Source organism: Colobus angolensis, unplaced genomic scaffold (genome assembly GCF_000951035.1).
Source record: "Colobus angolensis palliatus isolate OR3802 unplaced genomic scaffold, Cang.pa_1.0 Scaffold576, whole genome shotgun sequence".
Taxonomy (NCBI): domain Eukaryota; kingdom Metazoa; phylum Chordata; class Mammalia; order Primates; family Cercopithecidae; genus Colobus; species Colobus angolensis.
Window position 1 is genome coordinate 275275 of NW_012119332.1, and position 16627 is coordinate 291901.

The window sequence follows — 16627 nt, forward strand, 5'->3', positions numbered from 1 at the left end:
GATCCTGGGGCTAGAGTATGTAAAGCTCCTGGGACTCTGTGCATACCTGGGCAGTTGCTCAGCAGAGACTTCATGCAGCTTTGTGTGTCAGACCAAGTCCTGGTGGAGTGGATTCATGAGGGGATCTCCTGACCCAAGGGTTGCAAAGGTCCATGGGAGAAATGTGGTTGCTAGGGATCACATATTCATTCACTGCTTCCCTGGGCAGGGAGAGGTTCCCTTGGCTCCATGTTGCTCCCGAGTAGACTGTCGCCCTGCTTTGCTCTTCTCCTTTCTCCATGGGTTGAGCTCTTTCCCTGATCAGTCTCAATGTGAGAACGTGAATGTTTCAGTTGAAGTTGCTGTCTTTACTTGCCCCTTTCATTTCTCTTCATGAGAGCCAAGAGTCCTTGCTGCTTCTAGTCAGCCATCTTTGGTCCAGCTTTGTTTCCTTGATGAATCCCAATGCATGTACCCGGAAGTAAAGTTAAAGGTGCTGTATTTACTCACTCCTTCTATTTCTCTCTATGAGAACAGTGCATACTAGCTGTTTGTAGTAAGCCATCTTCAGAATTTATTTTTTAATCTAAATGTGAAGTTTACACCTATATATGGCAAATTTTGTCTTATTGATTTCAGCCAGTTAGTCTTTGCTCATTTAATTCTCACAACTTTGAGGAAAGTATGGCTTATTCCCTTTACAAAGAAAGTGAGGCTCAGCAACGTGACTTCCCTCAATTTTGCCAGCAAGATTGATGCAGTCGGGCCAGGCGCGGTGGCTCAAGCCTGTAATCCCAGCACTTTGGGAGGCCGAGACGGGCGGATCACGAGATCGGGAGATCGAGACCATCCTGGCTAACACGGTGAAACCCCGTCTCTACTAAAAAACACAAAAAACTAGCCGGGCGAGGTGGCAGCGCCTGTAGTCCCAGCTACTCAGGAGGCTGAGGCAGGAGAATGGCGGGAACCCCGGAGGCGGAGCTTGCAGTGAGCTGAGATCCGGCCACTGCACTCCAGCCTGGGCGACAGAGCGAGACTTCGTCTCAAAAAAAAAAAAAAAATGGAAGCAGTCAAGGCTGTAACCCAGGTATTCTAACACACAATCCAGTTCATGGGTCGCTCTACCTATCTCTGCAGTTTCTAGCCCTACCATAGGCTTTCAGGAAATGTTTAGAAACTGGATTGTGCTGAATGGCCTGAGCCCTGTGGCAGAGACTCAGACATGTCAGATGAGATTAATTTACCCCTGTTGTGGAGTAGCTTGTGTCACTCTAAAATTTACACATTGAAGCCCTACACTCCAATATGGTGACATTTAGAGATGGAACCTTTGGAGGTAATTAGGTTAGATGAGATCATAAGGATATAATCCTCATGATAGAATTAATGCCCTTATTAGAAGAGGAAGAGAACAAAGCTCATTCATTGGTTCTGTCTCCCCAGCCCTATCCTCTGGCTTTCTCCTTCCCATGTGAGGACATAGTAAGAAGGCAGTCATTTGTTTGCAAGCCAGGAAGAGAGCCCTCATCAGGACCCCACCTTACTGGCTCCCTGATTTTAGACATCCCAGCCTCGGTAATCATGAGAAATAAATATCTGTTGCTGAAGCCAGCCACCCAGCCTATAGTATTTTGTTACAGCAACCCATCAGACAAAGGCAACCTCTTCCACAGGATTGCCAAGAGAAGACTTGTATGGGAATTAAACCAGATATTTGACAAACTCGGGATAGTCTTGTGGATAAACTTATGAAATATGAAACTACAAGACCAGTCAAGTGCCATTGTAACTGATTAAATGCAGTATCCAAAGAGGGCAACTGTTTGATTGTAACTTGAAAGGTTTTGTATTTGGCTGGATTTGAGAAGCATGCTTATACTGGACTTGAATATAGATATGGAAGAAGCACTTTAATATCTGCAGGTGATCTCAATCTGGGACATGAAACAGGCATCAGAAAAGACCCAAAGTGAAAGATGGGCTTAATTTTTAAAATGGCAATTGAAGAAAATTGTCACCATTTTGTGCTAGGTCCTGGATGAGGCCCTTTCTATAAATAAGCACATTTAAAATAGATTAAATCAAGCCTTGTAATTAGATCCAGATCCAGAAAAAGGAACATTAAAACAGAGCATTGTTACATGTGCAATCAATTTTAGGGTCTCCTTACTCTTCCATGAACTTGCCAAGTATGCTCTTGCCTTAAGGTAAAGCAAAGATGTCTTCTCTCACTACTTGTCAATATTATACTAGAAGCTCTAGCTAGTGAACTAAGACATGAAAAAGAAATGAAAGATATACAGATTGGATAGGAAGAAGTAAAATTGTCTTTATTTGCAGATAACATAATTCTGTATACAAAAATCTAAAGGATCTGTAAACAAAACTCTCCTGTGAATATAAGCAATTATAGCAATGTCACAGGATACAAGGTCAATATATAACTGTCAAATTCTTTCTCATATACTAGCAATGAACAGTTAGAATTTGAAAATCTTAAAGCAATACTATTTTGAATAGCATAAAAATGATAAAATATGTGTAAGTCTCACAAAATATGTATAAAATGTGCTTATGAAAAACTACAAAACATTTGTGAAAAAATAAAAAAGATTTATATCTTCAAAATAAAAAGAAAGAAATTTCACAATTATGAATTGTACGATTCAATACTGTTAAGATGTCAAAACCTCCCATTTGATGTATACGTTCAATGCAATCCAAATGACAACAAACTATTTTAGGATAAACAGATTCTAAAATATATTTGATGCTTAAAGTATCTCAGATTTGTTCAGTGGGACCCCTTTCAAACTGGCTCATGTGTCCTTTTGACATGCCCTGATCATTCTTTGATACTCCCTTAATTTCTATCACAAAAAGGTGTTCTAAGCTCTTGTGTTTCCTTGGTTCCAGGACTGAAATAAGCCATTTATCCAAGGCTCCCTGGTTCAATTTAGTGGAGAATGGTATACACGTCCCTCGACTTATGATTGGGTTACATCCCAATAAACCCATTATAAGTCAAAAATATCATAAGTCAAAAATGCATTTAATACCCCAGTAAGCCCCTCATAAAGTCAAAAATGGAAAATTGAACCATCATAAGTGAGGGACTGTCTGTATGTAGAAATCCAGATTTGGGTGCAAGATGTGCTTACTGCTACTGTAATGTCAATGCTTCTAGTTATTCTCAGTGGGCAGTCCTATCATACACAGGCGTGCAGATACACACATACACACACGCAAAAATGTGTTTAAATATATACATATATATTTTATAAGCCATATGTATGAAATAAACCATAAGCTATTCTTACATATCCAATTCCATTCCAACACCATGTTTATTTAGCCTTCCTTTTTCTATATTTTTAATTCCCGTCTTCAAGAATGAGAAAACTATTTTACATTATCCACTACATATTCGTAAAGTAATTTGTACATACACAAAGCAATTTGGGAATGCTAATTCATAACTGCAAAACAAACCTATTAACTGGAATCCAATATTTGTTTACACATTTTTTGTCTTTAAAGAGAATATAGTCAAATCACCGTGTTCAAAACTTACTTGGGTTAATTTGTTTTTCCTCTGTTTATTCTGGTCTTTTTATTCATCTGAAATACTTTTAGATTCATTTGTTTCCATTTATATTCTATTTTTAAACCTCCATGTTTGTGAATTTTGTTTTATTTTTGAGAATGTGAAACATCAACATGGTTTGAAAGATCAGAACTATACAAAAAATTATATTCAGAGAAATGCCCCCCATTCTTTGCATCTTGTTCTAATTCCTAATCATTTCCACCCAATTCTCACCTACCTTCAGAGGTAATCATTCTCATTAATTTTTGGTTTATCCTTTCTGTGTTTCATTTTGCATGAATGAACAGATGTATGTATATTTTCTTATTACTTTTTTTCTTCTTAAACATAAAGTAGGATACTGTAGGTTTTTTTGCAGTCTTATTTTTTAGTTAACAATATATTCTAGAATCACTCCATAAGAGATCATCCAGATACTCCTCATTCTTTTTCTTTTACAGATGTATAATACTCCATTTTGTGGATGTACTATAGTTTACTCAACCATTGTTCTATGTATCAGCACTTAGGCTGATTGTAATAGCTTCAGTTGCAAACAAAGCTAAGATGACTAACATTATGTATGCATATGTTTTGCTGGAGATGTATGCAGAGTAAAGGGTTTCTGGATCAAAAGGCAATGAAAATTCCTGCCAGGATCATATTGTTGCGACTGAGAGAAGAGTTGATCTTCTATAACTCTCCTGGAAAAAGCAGGGAGTGCTTCAATTTTCCCACCAGAGTAGAGTCAGTGGGGTCCAACAATCAGCTGAGACTTCAACCCTACCCAGCAGCAAAGAGACATAAGAGGTGAGGTGGTTCAAGGCATAGAGGCTAGTTATCGCTACAGTTAATCCTCTCAACCCCAAGTCATCAAGGCCTAATGGAGATCTGACTATCCACCTGAATCCAACAACATGTGACTGAAAAAAGCAGTGAGAGTTGGTGCTAGCCAGCAATCTATTATCACCAAATGCCTAGTTTTACTGGAACCTAGTGAAGAGCTAAACCTATACATCCACCCAGCAGCAAAAAGACTAAACAAGGCAGTTTGAAGCAGGGATACTGACCATTCTTGTTCTTTCCTATTATGAACTGAATGTTTGTGTCCTCCCCCACCATTCATATGTTGATGTATAATCTCTAATCTGATGATATTTGGAGGTGGCACCTTTGGAAAGTAATTAGGTCGTGAGGGTGGAGTCCACACAAGTGAGATTAGTGTTCTTATAAAAGGCCAGAGAACTAGATCACTCTCTTTCGCCATGTAAGGATACAAATAGAAGTCAACTGTCTACAGCTTGGAAAAGGGCCCTCACCAGAACCCGACTAGGCTGATACCCTCTTCTCAGACTCCCAGCCTCCAGAACTGTGAGAAATAAGCATGTTTAGTTCTTAAATATGGTTTAATATTCTTTTCCATTTCTGTACATCACACCACCAAGATTTTGCTGCTTAGGATCTCTCTGAAGAAGCTATAGAGAATGCAAAGGCTACAATTTTCACCCCCTCTTATTTATGTGTTTGTATGTGTAAGTGTAATACACATCAGTATATGTTAATACACACATCAATATATCATGCAATATATATCACCAAAGAGAGCACATTGATTAAAGAAATACAAAAATTAGGCATCATTTCCAAACTTAAATAGTCAAAATTAAATCTACAAAAGGAGCCTCATACCCTAAATTTATCATGTGAAACAACAAGCATATTCAAAAATATAAATTTACCTCCAATTTCTCTGGTCTTTTCATATCACTTCAGACCCATTTACAATGGCAAAATCCTAAGATACTTCTGTGAACAGAGCATTTTTACTCACTCTTGGGTGCTCTACAAACAAATAGCAGAGCCCAAAGCAAAAACAAAAACAAACAAAAAAAACACACAAAAAGCTTGTTCCAGTAAAGTGTCTCCCATTTTGGTGAACACCAAAGAACCAACTCCTCTCACTGGGGGTTGAGACATCAGGTTACACATTAACAGACAGTCATTTGGACCTCAGAGTACAGTGTGAGAACCAGAAGCTTTACATTTAAGACATACTCCCTTCATTTAAGTGAAATAGGATTATTGGAAAGACAGGCAGATCTGTAACCTGGGGACAAGATGCTGGTTCAGATCAATAAAGTTACGAGTGACTAAGTCAAGTCAGCAAAGAACAGCAGTCAGGCACTAAAGTGTTAAAAGTACCCAATTTCAAAACCAAATGCACCCCACTATCCTAGTCAGTGTGAAAGTGATATCAATTGACTTTGGTCCTTCAACATCCATACATTATACTTTTTTTCCATTGCTACCACTGGGCACATACTATACACTTTGTTTGCTGTCGCCACATCAAGCATGGCATGCATGTCAACTGGGTTCAAGTCTGTCTTATAGCCCAGATGTGAAGCATAAGCTTCAAGGTTTCAGGCCAACTTTTGAATCCAAAATAGTCTTAAGTCCATGGTGCCAGAAGCTGTGTCCCATCCCTTTCCACCTGCCCCTAATTTCTCATGTGAGAGGTGATTGTAAGTCCCACATTTGAAACAGATGTCGCAACCCCACCAGGAGGTCGAGAGTTTATAATTACATGCAGTTATACATGTCTGTCGTTTCTGTGAAAAACCTTGCAGTTCAGTTTAATAAATCAAAACGTTCACATAATCTCATGCCATCCAACACAAGGAAAGCACGCCCACGTCCCTTTAAACAAGAATTGGCCCTAACAAAATAAAATCATCTTTAAATTTCTTCACTTCCACTTAGATTGCATGTTTTATTTCTTCCAATCCCAGCAGCAGACAGAAGCCCCATCATATCCATCCCAAACTGGTTTCTAGTAGGCTAAGGTTGTAAGGACCCTTGTCAAAACAATTGATTCAAAGGGCTCCCAAATGCTGGCACAAATGTGTCTGCCAAACAAATGGAAGCAAACAGTGCATTGTTCCAAATACTTCAGGAGTCAGTTTGATTTTGCAATGCAATTTTCATCCTTGAAACTGCCAGACTGGCAGGGGAGTGGGTAGCGTGAGGGAGTGAAGTTGAAATTGCCTCCTATTAGCTCACCCTTTCAACATCAAACAGAGACCAAGAGAGAAATGGTTCCAACATTTCACCACATATATTTTTTCTTATGCAGTCTAAGCTGAGAATGCCATGTAAATGGGTCACTGCAAAATGCAATAATTTAATTTTTCTCCAATCAAAATAAGAAACAAACCAGTCTGATCTCACTTCTATTAACTTTTGAAAGTTTACAGCAATTAAAGTATTTTTGCTTCTACGTATGAAGGTTAAAAAAAAGATTTTTTTTCATAAAATACAAGAGCAACCAATTATACTACCAAGTAAAGTGAAAACTGGGATTCCTTTTTACACTAGTCCAAAGTTGCATTTAGGAACTTAGTTGTAGGCTGCTGTGCTGACACCATGACAAACCGAAGTGTAGGACTGGGTCTGGTTTTGTTTCGGTTTTCTTTTCAATATCCAATGCTCATGGATTAAATTCTGGAAATGTTCCAATTGTGAGGCAGGGACATGTTTGGATTTGACCATGGGTATGCTCGTTGGGTTGGATGTTGGAGGGTGAGGCACGTTTTGCTGACTACCTACTAGCCACCAAGGTAAAAAATTTCATCGTCTCCTGGCATTCTATTCCCTGGAAATCTACTTGGTACCACAAGATACCTCCACTTCTACCAAATCCTTTCACAAACTGAAACATTTCTTGTGATTTATCTGTGACAATTTCCAATGTAGCTCCACATTTTTTATAGTTGTTAGCAAACCATTCCAACAGGGGTATGCTCTCAATAAGCTCGTGTTCCCATCCAGTCTCTTTGTCTATGAAATGAGATGTATCCTTTTCTTGCTCTGGAGTTAGAGAATTTTCTCCTTTTCTGTGCCTTGTCAATGAAGAACATATCTCATTATCCAGATTTTCAAAGACTGTTAGAGTCTCTACAGCTCCCATTTTCAAAGCCTTTAGCGAATCTTCAACGCCAAAACAGTACTTGCCCATGTCCTGGCTGATTTTATCAAACTATTGTCCTATTAATTTCTTCTCTTGAATGAATTTCACATTGGAGAGGACTTCAGTAGATAACTCAGTAGCTTGGTTGAATCCATTTTCACCACCATAGGATATACAAACTAACTTTAAAACTTTTTATTGCACCTTTTGATCAAATATATCAGATTGACTTAGTTCAGTTTTAAAGTTAGCGGATCCAGCTAAAACTAGACCAGTCACATTCACTTTGTCTCCAGAAATAAACAGCTACACAGCAGTCTCTGCTACTTTCCAAACGTAGTTATATCGCTTTTCCATTCTTAAAGAGGCAAAACACAGGGATGACTGACCTCCTTTACCGTGTTTCTTTGGGAGATCCACAATGAATTTGTGCAGGACTTGTGTTTCCTTCGAGCATGCCAAAAACTGCACCACTACCATCTATTACAATAAAGTCAAATTTGCTATAATCTGAAAGTAGTGCTATAAGAGCCTCTGTATGGAATTTGTTGTCACACAAGTACAATGATGTATTAATTGGTTTGAAAGGTTCAAAGTCAATGTTGACTTTCTTTTCCTTTCCTTCTTCTGTTACAGTTGTTCCACAGTAAACAACCAGACCATTTGAAGGTACTTTGTTATAAAGTTTGAGCCTTTGTTGTACAGATGTAATGGCTCCCAGGACTGAAAGACAGTTTACTCGTGACTCAATGTTAGATGCAATTCCAAACTCGTCTGCTAATATTTTTGTCACTCAGAGCATTTGTTTTTTTTTTTTAAACCACACAGTATATAGTACTTTGTTATAGCAACCTAAACTAAGACAACTCCCCCACCATTCCCCATTGTCAGCAGGGTCCAACTAGAAACTGAGCTTCCATTTTTACCATGCAGCAACAAAGCGGCATGATTCAGCGCCCCACTTCCATACTCCCTGGTGTCAGTGAGGCCAACAGGAAGCTGAACATATCCAGCTCTTGTGCTACTTCAACATAGAGACTATGTGCTTAAAAATAATGTTAAGTGTAGTTAAACATCTCACAATATAATTTCCAGAATGTTTGGAATACAATAAAAAATCATTCATCATACCAACAACCAGGAAAACCACAATTTGAATAAGAAAAGACAATCAATAGATGCCAACACTGAGTTGATAGAGATGTTAGAATTGCCTTACAAGGATTTTAAGGTATCTGTCATACAATTGCTTTAACAAGGACTTACAAATTTCCTTGAAATAAATGAAAAAAAAAAAGAGAAAATGTCAGAAAAGAAATTCAAGTTATATTTTAAAATAATAAATGGAAATTATAGAACATAAAAAGGCAATAAGCAAATTTTTAAAAAATTACTCGATGGGCTTAATAGTGGAGTAGAGATGACAGAGGATAGAATCAGTAAATTTGAAGACAGATAAATAGAATTTATTCAATCTTAACAACAGGGGGTAAATAGAATTTTTAAAAAAGAAGAGGACCTAAGGGACGTGTGATAATGTATAAAACATATATATATATAACGTTCTTATTACCAGAGTTCCAGAAGTAAAGGAGAGATAGAGTATGGCTGAGAGAATACTCAAAAAAATACTGGCTGAAAACTTCCCAAATTTGGTGAAACACATAAACCCACAGATGCAAGAAGTTCAGTGAATTGCAAATAGGATAAATCCAAAGAAACACATGTCAAGACACGTGATATTTTGCTTCTGAAAACTAAATATAAAGAAAACATCTTGAAAGCAGCCAGAGTCAAACAACACATTTCCTCTAGGATGATACTAATTCAAACGAAAATGTATTTCTCATCTAAAACCATAAACTCCAGAAATAAGTAACAACGTATTTTAAGTGCTGAAAGAAAGGACTTGTCAAACACAAATTGTATATCCAGCAAAAATATCTGTCAGGAATGAGGGTAAATCAAGACATTCTCAGATGAAGAAAAATAAAGAGAATTTGTTGCTAGCAAATCTATCCTTAAAAAATAGCTAAAAGAAGTTCTTTAAACCTTCTTAGAAAGGAAATTATAATAGAAGAAGGCTTGGAACTTCAGAAAAGGAAGAACATAGGAATACAAAACAGAGGTGTAATAGCAAGAGATAATCCTAATTCTCCTGAGTTTTTAAATCTTATCTGAAGATTGAAGCAAAAATTATAACACTATGTGATATGGTGCTCAATATATGCACAGTAAGTATTTAAGCCAGTTATATTTTATTTGAATGCACAGGATAAAATGACCTAAGTGGAAGCAAGGTTTCTATATTTAATATGAAGCATTAAAAATCTGATACCAGTACACAGTGATATGTTAGTATACATATGGTAATCTCTAAAGCAATTATAAAGAAAACTATGCAAAGTGGTATACTCAGAAACAGTATATGGTGTGAGTTGGTTGCAGGTAATATTTTAAAGAGAAAGAAAAAAATGGTATAAATAAATCAAGGTGTAATCCAAAATATTTTACTTAACCAACAAGATGTTAAAAATTAAAAGGCAAATAAAAGAATTGAGAAATAAAGAAAACTAGTAGAGCACACATAATAAAGTGGCAGACATAAGCATTAATATATTAATAATTACCTTATGTGTAAATCATCCAAATACACCAATTAAAAGAGAGAGATTTGGGGGAGGGAATTATGTTTAAAACTGTGGTTTACAAGAAATTCACCTTAAATACAAAGGCATAGGTATGCCAAAAATTAGGGAAAAATGCATATTATGTAAACATTAATATCAGATAAAAGAGACTTCAAAGCAAAGCATTGAAGGAGGGCCCCAACACAGTGTCCATATTCAAAGACTGGGTGAGTATTTTGTGGGGGTGAGTTTCAGGCATTTAAGAAAATGCTTTCAAAATATGAGCGTCCACTAAGCTAACAGAATGCAGACTTCAGTAGCCACACATAAAGAATACAAGCTTTATAAAAAATGGTTTACAAAAGTCACTAAAAAGTAACAACAAGCAGCAAAACAAATTTAGGGGAACAGGGATCATCTGACATCAAGTGCTGCCACTTCATAATACATAAAATGTTCAGATTTCAACAATAAATTATGAGACATGCAAAGGTGCACTCAGTATAAAAAAAAAAGAAGAAGAAGAAGAAATTAATAGAAACATTCCCTGAGAAAGGCTAGGCATTGGACAAAGACTTTAAATCTCCTCTCTTTGGCCAGGCATGGTGGCTCATGCCTCTTATTCCAGCACTTTGGGAGGCAGGCGGATCACAATGTCAGGAGATTGAGACCCTGGTTAACACAGTGAAATCCCGTCTCTACTAAAAATACAAAAAAATAGCTGGGTGTGGTGGCATGCACCTGTAGTCCCAGCTACTTGGGAGGCTGAGGCAGGAGAATTGCTTGAACCCAGGAGGTGGAGGTTGGTTGCAGTGAGCCAAGATCACGCCACTGCACTCCTGCCTGTGTGACAGAGGAAGACACCATCTCAAAAAAAAAAAAAAAAAAAAAAAAAAAAAAAAAAAGAAAACAGGAAAAAAAAAAAAAAAAAAAAAAAAAAAAAAAAAAAAAAAAAGAAAGGAAACCAGGAGAACAAAGTCTCAACAAATAAAGAATATCAATAAAGAGAAGTCATTTCTTAAAAAGAAACAAATACAAAATCTGGAGAACAAAAGTAAAATAACAGAAATAAAGACTTCACTAGAGGAGCTCAATGGTAGATTAGGGCTGGTATAAGAAATAATCAGTAAAGTTGAAGATAGGTCAAACAAGAGTGTGCAGTAAGAGGAACAGAAATACAAAGAAAAAATAAAAATAAATAGAGTCTTAGAGACCTAAGGGAAACTATCAGGCATATCAACATTTGAATAGTGAAACCTCCAGAAGGGAACATAAAATGAATGGGCAAAAGAATGTTTAAAGTAGTAATGTCCAAAAGTTTCTCGAATAATCATGAAAGATAGGAATCTACACATCCAAGAAGCATAATTTACTCCAAGCAGGAAAACTAAAACACATCCACACTGAGACAAGTTATGATCAAAGTGTAAAAAGCCAAAGACAAAGAGAGAATCTTGAAAGTAGCAAGAGAAAAGTGACTTTCCACGAATGTAAAAGGGATCTTCAATGAGAAACAAATCAATTTCTCTTCAGAAACCATAGACTTCAGAAGATGGGCATAATATATTTTAAGTGCCAAAGGGGAAAATAAAAACAAATTATGAACCAATAATTCTACATTCAGGAAAACTTTTGTCCTTCAAAAATAAAGGCAAAATTAAGACATTCCCAGGCAACAAAAAACTGAGGGAATTTGTCACTAACAGATCTACCCTAAAAGAAATTATAAGGGAGTTGTTCAACCTGAAATGAAAGAACACTAGACAATAACCCAAAATCATACAAACAAATAAAGAGCAATGGTAAAAGTAGCTGCATAGATAAATATAAAAGTCCCTGTTACTGCATTTTGGGGTTTTTTTGTTTCTTTGTTTTTTGTTTTTGTGTTGTTCTTGTTGTTGCTTGTTTGTTTTCTTTTTGAGACAGGGTCTTACTTTATTGCCCAGGCTGGTCAACAAAGATGTTAATTGTAAGATGTTAACTGTAATCTCCAGTGTAAAAAAACAAAATTTAAAACTATACAGAAAAAGATAAGTAAATTCATATAGTATATTTTGGGTGGGGTGGATGATGAAAAATTACTTAATGGGTACAATGTACATTATTTGAGCAATGGTTACCCTAAAAGCCCTGACTTCACCACTACACAGTCTATGCATGTAACAAAATTACGCTTGCATCCCATAAATTTACACAAATTTTAAAAATAAAAACAAAACAAAATAATCAAAAATATATATATTTATATTTTTTCTTATATTACCAAGTAATTCATATTCATGCTACAAAGGTTAGAAAATACACACCTATATATATATATATAAAAGATTCTACACTTTTCTTCACTCGGATCTACTGATTCCAGGGAGTCTCCCAATGTTTGTCCAAAGAGACTGCACATGATTTGTTTTGAGGCAAGATGGGACTACTCCATCCTCTATCTAGAGATTCCCTCTCTCTACATGGTGGCTGGAACGGAGCAGTGCTCAGCTAATAACCATGTTTAACATGAGTGATGATAAATAAACTCAAGAATGCTCTTCTAATGCAGGGATTAACCTGTCTGTCTGAGCACAAGCCCATCACTGAGTGTTTGGGTTTCTTGCACTTGCAAAAAAATGCTAGGATGACATCCCCCAAAATTTGTGGTTTCTTAGGCTACTTTCTTGGGACAATTCTGAGTCCATCTCAGTCGACAGGATGCCCACTGCCCCCTGTCTCTCCTAAGTCTTTGCTTAAATGTCTTCCCTGACAACGCCCAGCCAGTCCTCTTTCCTCAGCATTGTCCACCCGTGACTCTGCAGTCACTGCTGCATGGGGCCTGTTTTCTCAGGTAGGACCTCAAAGGGAAGGCACCTGTTTCTGGACAGGAGTCAGAAGCTCCTGAGCCCAGGAGCATCCCTAGAAGGGGAGTTTCAAGCCACACCAGCCCACAGTCAGACTGAAGTCATTTGAAGACTTGGAAACTAGAAGGTTTTCCTCTTAAAATAACACAGAACACATATCCATTATACAAAAATTCAGACTATACAGAAAAGTGTGAAGAAAGTGAAGGCCACCCCCACCCTGCCTCCCTGACAGTCAGGCTATGCTGTCTGCGCATTTGACAGGCTTTGTTCCTAACATTCACTTTATTGCAAAAATGGGTTTATCATAAATTCGATTTTGTAAACTACTTATCTCAATTAAGTGAGAATTCCTCTGTCAGCAGGGTTGGTGCTCTCTTGCCAGGCAGCCAAGCCAGCCACTGCTGTCCCTTCTTATTTGTCAAGTGCCTTGGAGGGTGTCCACGCTGTGTCTGTGGACACCACCAAGTCTGTTGTTGTGGAGTAGGGGCCCAGGACCCTAGGACTGAATGGAGGAAACACAGGCTCAGATTCCTCTTGGCCACCTTCTCATTGGGCAGCCTTCCTGGACACTGCTGGGGTTCTGAACCCTGAGCACGTGGGTGTGCCATGGGAGGTCAGGACCATAGAGGGCTCATGACACAGGGACATCAGCAGGGAGTCCAGGCACACATCCTGGAGCCAGGAGGTCCTGGGGTACCTAGCGCCACCCCACCCCAGGCAGCCTGTGAAGGCTTAGGGTACTGGGCCCCACCCTGAGAGCTGAGAGTGGTCCTGTCCAGGACCCCGGCAGAATATGGGCCAGCAAGTCCCACACAGCACTGGGGGACACCTGAGGAGAGAGCTGGGGCAGGGGGAACCCCAGCTGGGCCTCAGGGGGCTGGGAACGCACTGCCCCCTCACTTTCCATATCCTGAAATCAAGGGCTGACCAGTCAGTGATTTGCGCTCCAACAACCAAACTCCAAATCCCAATGGCTTCTAACAACAAACATCAATCCATCTTGCTTCTGAGTCAGCTGAGAGGCTTCACCACTGGGCCTCCTCCATATTTCCTCAGTGCAAGAAGGCCCTCCCTTCTGACTTCACCAAAGTGAGATCTTGAGAGTCCTGGGCTCAGAGCTGGCAGGAGCAAGGCAAAGGGAGTGGGTACAACAAGTGAGAAAGCAAGTGGAGGGTGGGGGGTGCTCACAAGTGCCAACTTAACCCTTGTGACTAAGAGGGGGTTGAGGGGCAGACTCCAAGGTGGGGAGAGCCCGGAGCCAGCCTCGGCTCCAGACTCCACAGGCCTGAGTGCTCCTGGACCCCACCAGGGCCACAGCAGAAAATCAGGCTGAAGCAAAAGACAGCGGTTTGTGGCAGAACCCAGCACAGCAGGCCATCCCCTCCCAGGCGCCTTTCTCATATTTAATAACGCATACAGTTACACAGATTCCTGCATCCAACACAGCCAGGAAGCCATGCAGCAGTCTAGGAGTGAGGTGCGTCTACACCTGTTTAGTGACAGAATCAAGGACTTGGCAGGCCATAAGTTTCCTGCAAGTGTAGCCCCCACAAACCCACCACTTTGGTCATCTTCACTCTGCATGGGAATTTGGAGGCCCCCAGCTTGGGGCACACAACTTGTCATCCTGAGGGGAGAGAGGGCAGTTCTTCCAGAGTCGGCTCAGCCCTGAGAAACAGGAGTAGTTCAGCCCTTGGAGGTGCAAGGGAAGGAGTTCATAGAGCACTTTATTGGTTCTCACAACCAGCTCTCTTCACTTATCCCGTAACATGGCAAAAAGACCAGATAGGAGGGTGCCCAACAGACTCAGGCCATGGTCTTCAAGATGCCAGCCATCTTCTTGGCATCTCAGCCTACATGTGTGTCCCACATCACCTTCCAGCTGCACCTGGTGGGTCAGCTGCTGCCTTATAGCCAGCAGGGGGCTAGCTCTGTTGGCCTGGAGCTCCTGAAACCTGGTCCTTTCTCTGGGCTGCACCCATCTGACTGAGCTCCGTTGGCCTGGGCTTGCTGCTCACCCTGTCACAAGCCTGGTTCTAGGTGCTGGCGTCCAGCCTCAGCAGCTCCGCCAGAGTGTGCCTCAGTGGGTGCAGGTTCCTTACCACCACAGTGGCCCTCTGCCTCTGCTCTTTGCACTTCTGCTCAGCCAACTTTTGGCTTTGGTTTTCTGCAGCCATCGTTGACTCCTCAGCTTCAGTTTCTCATTCTTGGGCAAAATAGCCTTGGCATCTGCATTTCTCCTGATGGAAGTAATGCTCCTCGTATCCAGATCCAGCTCCCCATCACTTTCCCCATGTTCCCATGCGGAGACCTTCAGTTGGCTCCAGCTTCCAGTGCACACGTGGAAGAACCTTCTTTCAAATATGTATACAATATATATGTAATTACGTATGACATAATAGATATGACATATATAATATATGTGTCATAATATATATGTAATTACATATATATTATGTCATAAGTAATACAATATTATATATATATAGGAATTAATGGAGGAAATGAAGAACAAAAAAGACTAATGCATATAGAAAATAAATAACAAAATACAGAACTACACCCTGTCTTACCAACAATTGCTTTCTATGTAAATGGATTTATTCTCAAATCAAAAAGCAGATATGGCAGAGAGAGAGTTTTTTTTAAGGATCTATCTATATGCTCACTTTAGATCAAAAAGTTTTCTAAAAGATATATTCATAGTTATTAATGACCCTATTCCCACTACAAATTTTGAAGTGCTCCTAAGCCCATAACTTGCCTGTTTTAACTATGGTAGTGGGTGGAAAGAGTAGTTCACCAGTTTTAAAGATCAGACTCTGTATCAAAAGCACCTTTGTCATTAGGAAGAGTGAGTATCAGACTCATCCTGGAGTATATTGGAGTCATCTTATCTACTACTTCAAACCTCTCTTTTTATTTCCTGAGCCTTGCTTGGACCTTCACATCCCATTTGAATTCCTCTGACTGGAACATTTGTGTTGTATCTGTAACACTGGCACTGAAATAAAGACCACATGGTTGAGGAAATCTTCTCTATATTGTACTTTATGGTGTTGGAGTGAAGCCTTGTAACTTCCTTGCCCCCATGTCAGAGGAAGTCTTACGGACACCATAGGGTACGAATAGCTTTTCCTGAGTCTAAGAAATTGGTCTCTTTCAAAAGACAAATCTCACAAATATCCACATCAAAGGCTTGAGTTTTTCAAACTAGCGAGAGTGCCAAGTGCTTTTTAGAAAGGACCCATGTGTTATTAAACTTTGAAATTGAGTTGCTGGAGTGAAGTAGAGGTGACTCTCTCTGTGGTACACGATGAATGTACTATATATGTTCAAGTATTCAGGCACTATGTCTTATACACTGAAGAAGAAAGAAAAAGTGTGGCCCACCTTGCTCTTACAATGTTTGCAATTGTTACTGTATTGAATACAGTATAATGACTATTTTGGCTTCAATCTTAAACCTGGAAACAAATATCCTTTATTTCCCCTCCATTTCACCAAGCCTTTACTTAAAATCTTCAGTGTCTTGTCAAATACAGCTCTGTTTCAGATGCTAGACTATTCCTAACATTTGACAAACTGGAGTTTAACTAAAGGCTCCACA

General features: G+C 39.1%; 1 pseudogene; it reads right to left on the minus strand.

The window, feature by feature from the left end:
- Positions 1 to 7169: 7169 nt before the first annotated feature.
- On the minus strand, positions 7170 to 15194 carry LOC105526113 (annotated as a pseudogene).
- Between the last annotated feature and the right edge of the window lie 1433 nt (positions 15195 to 16627).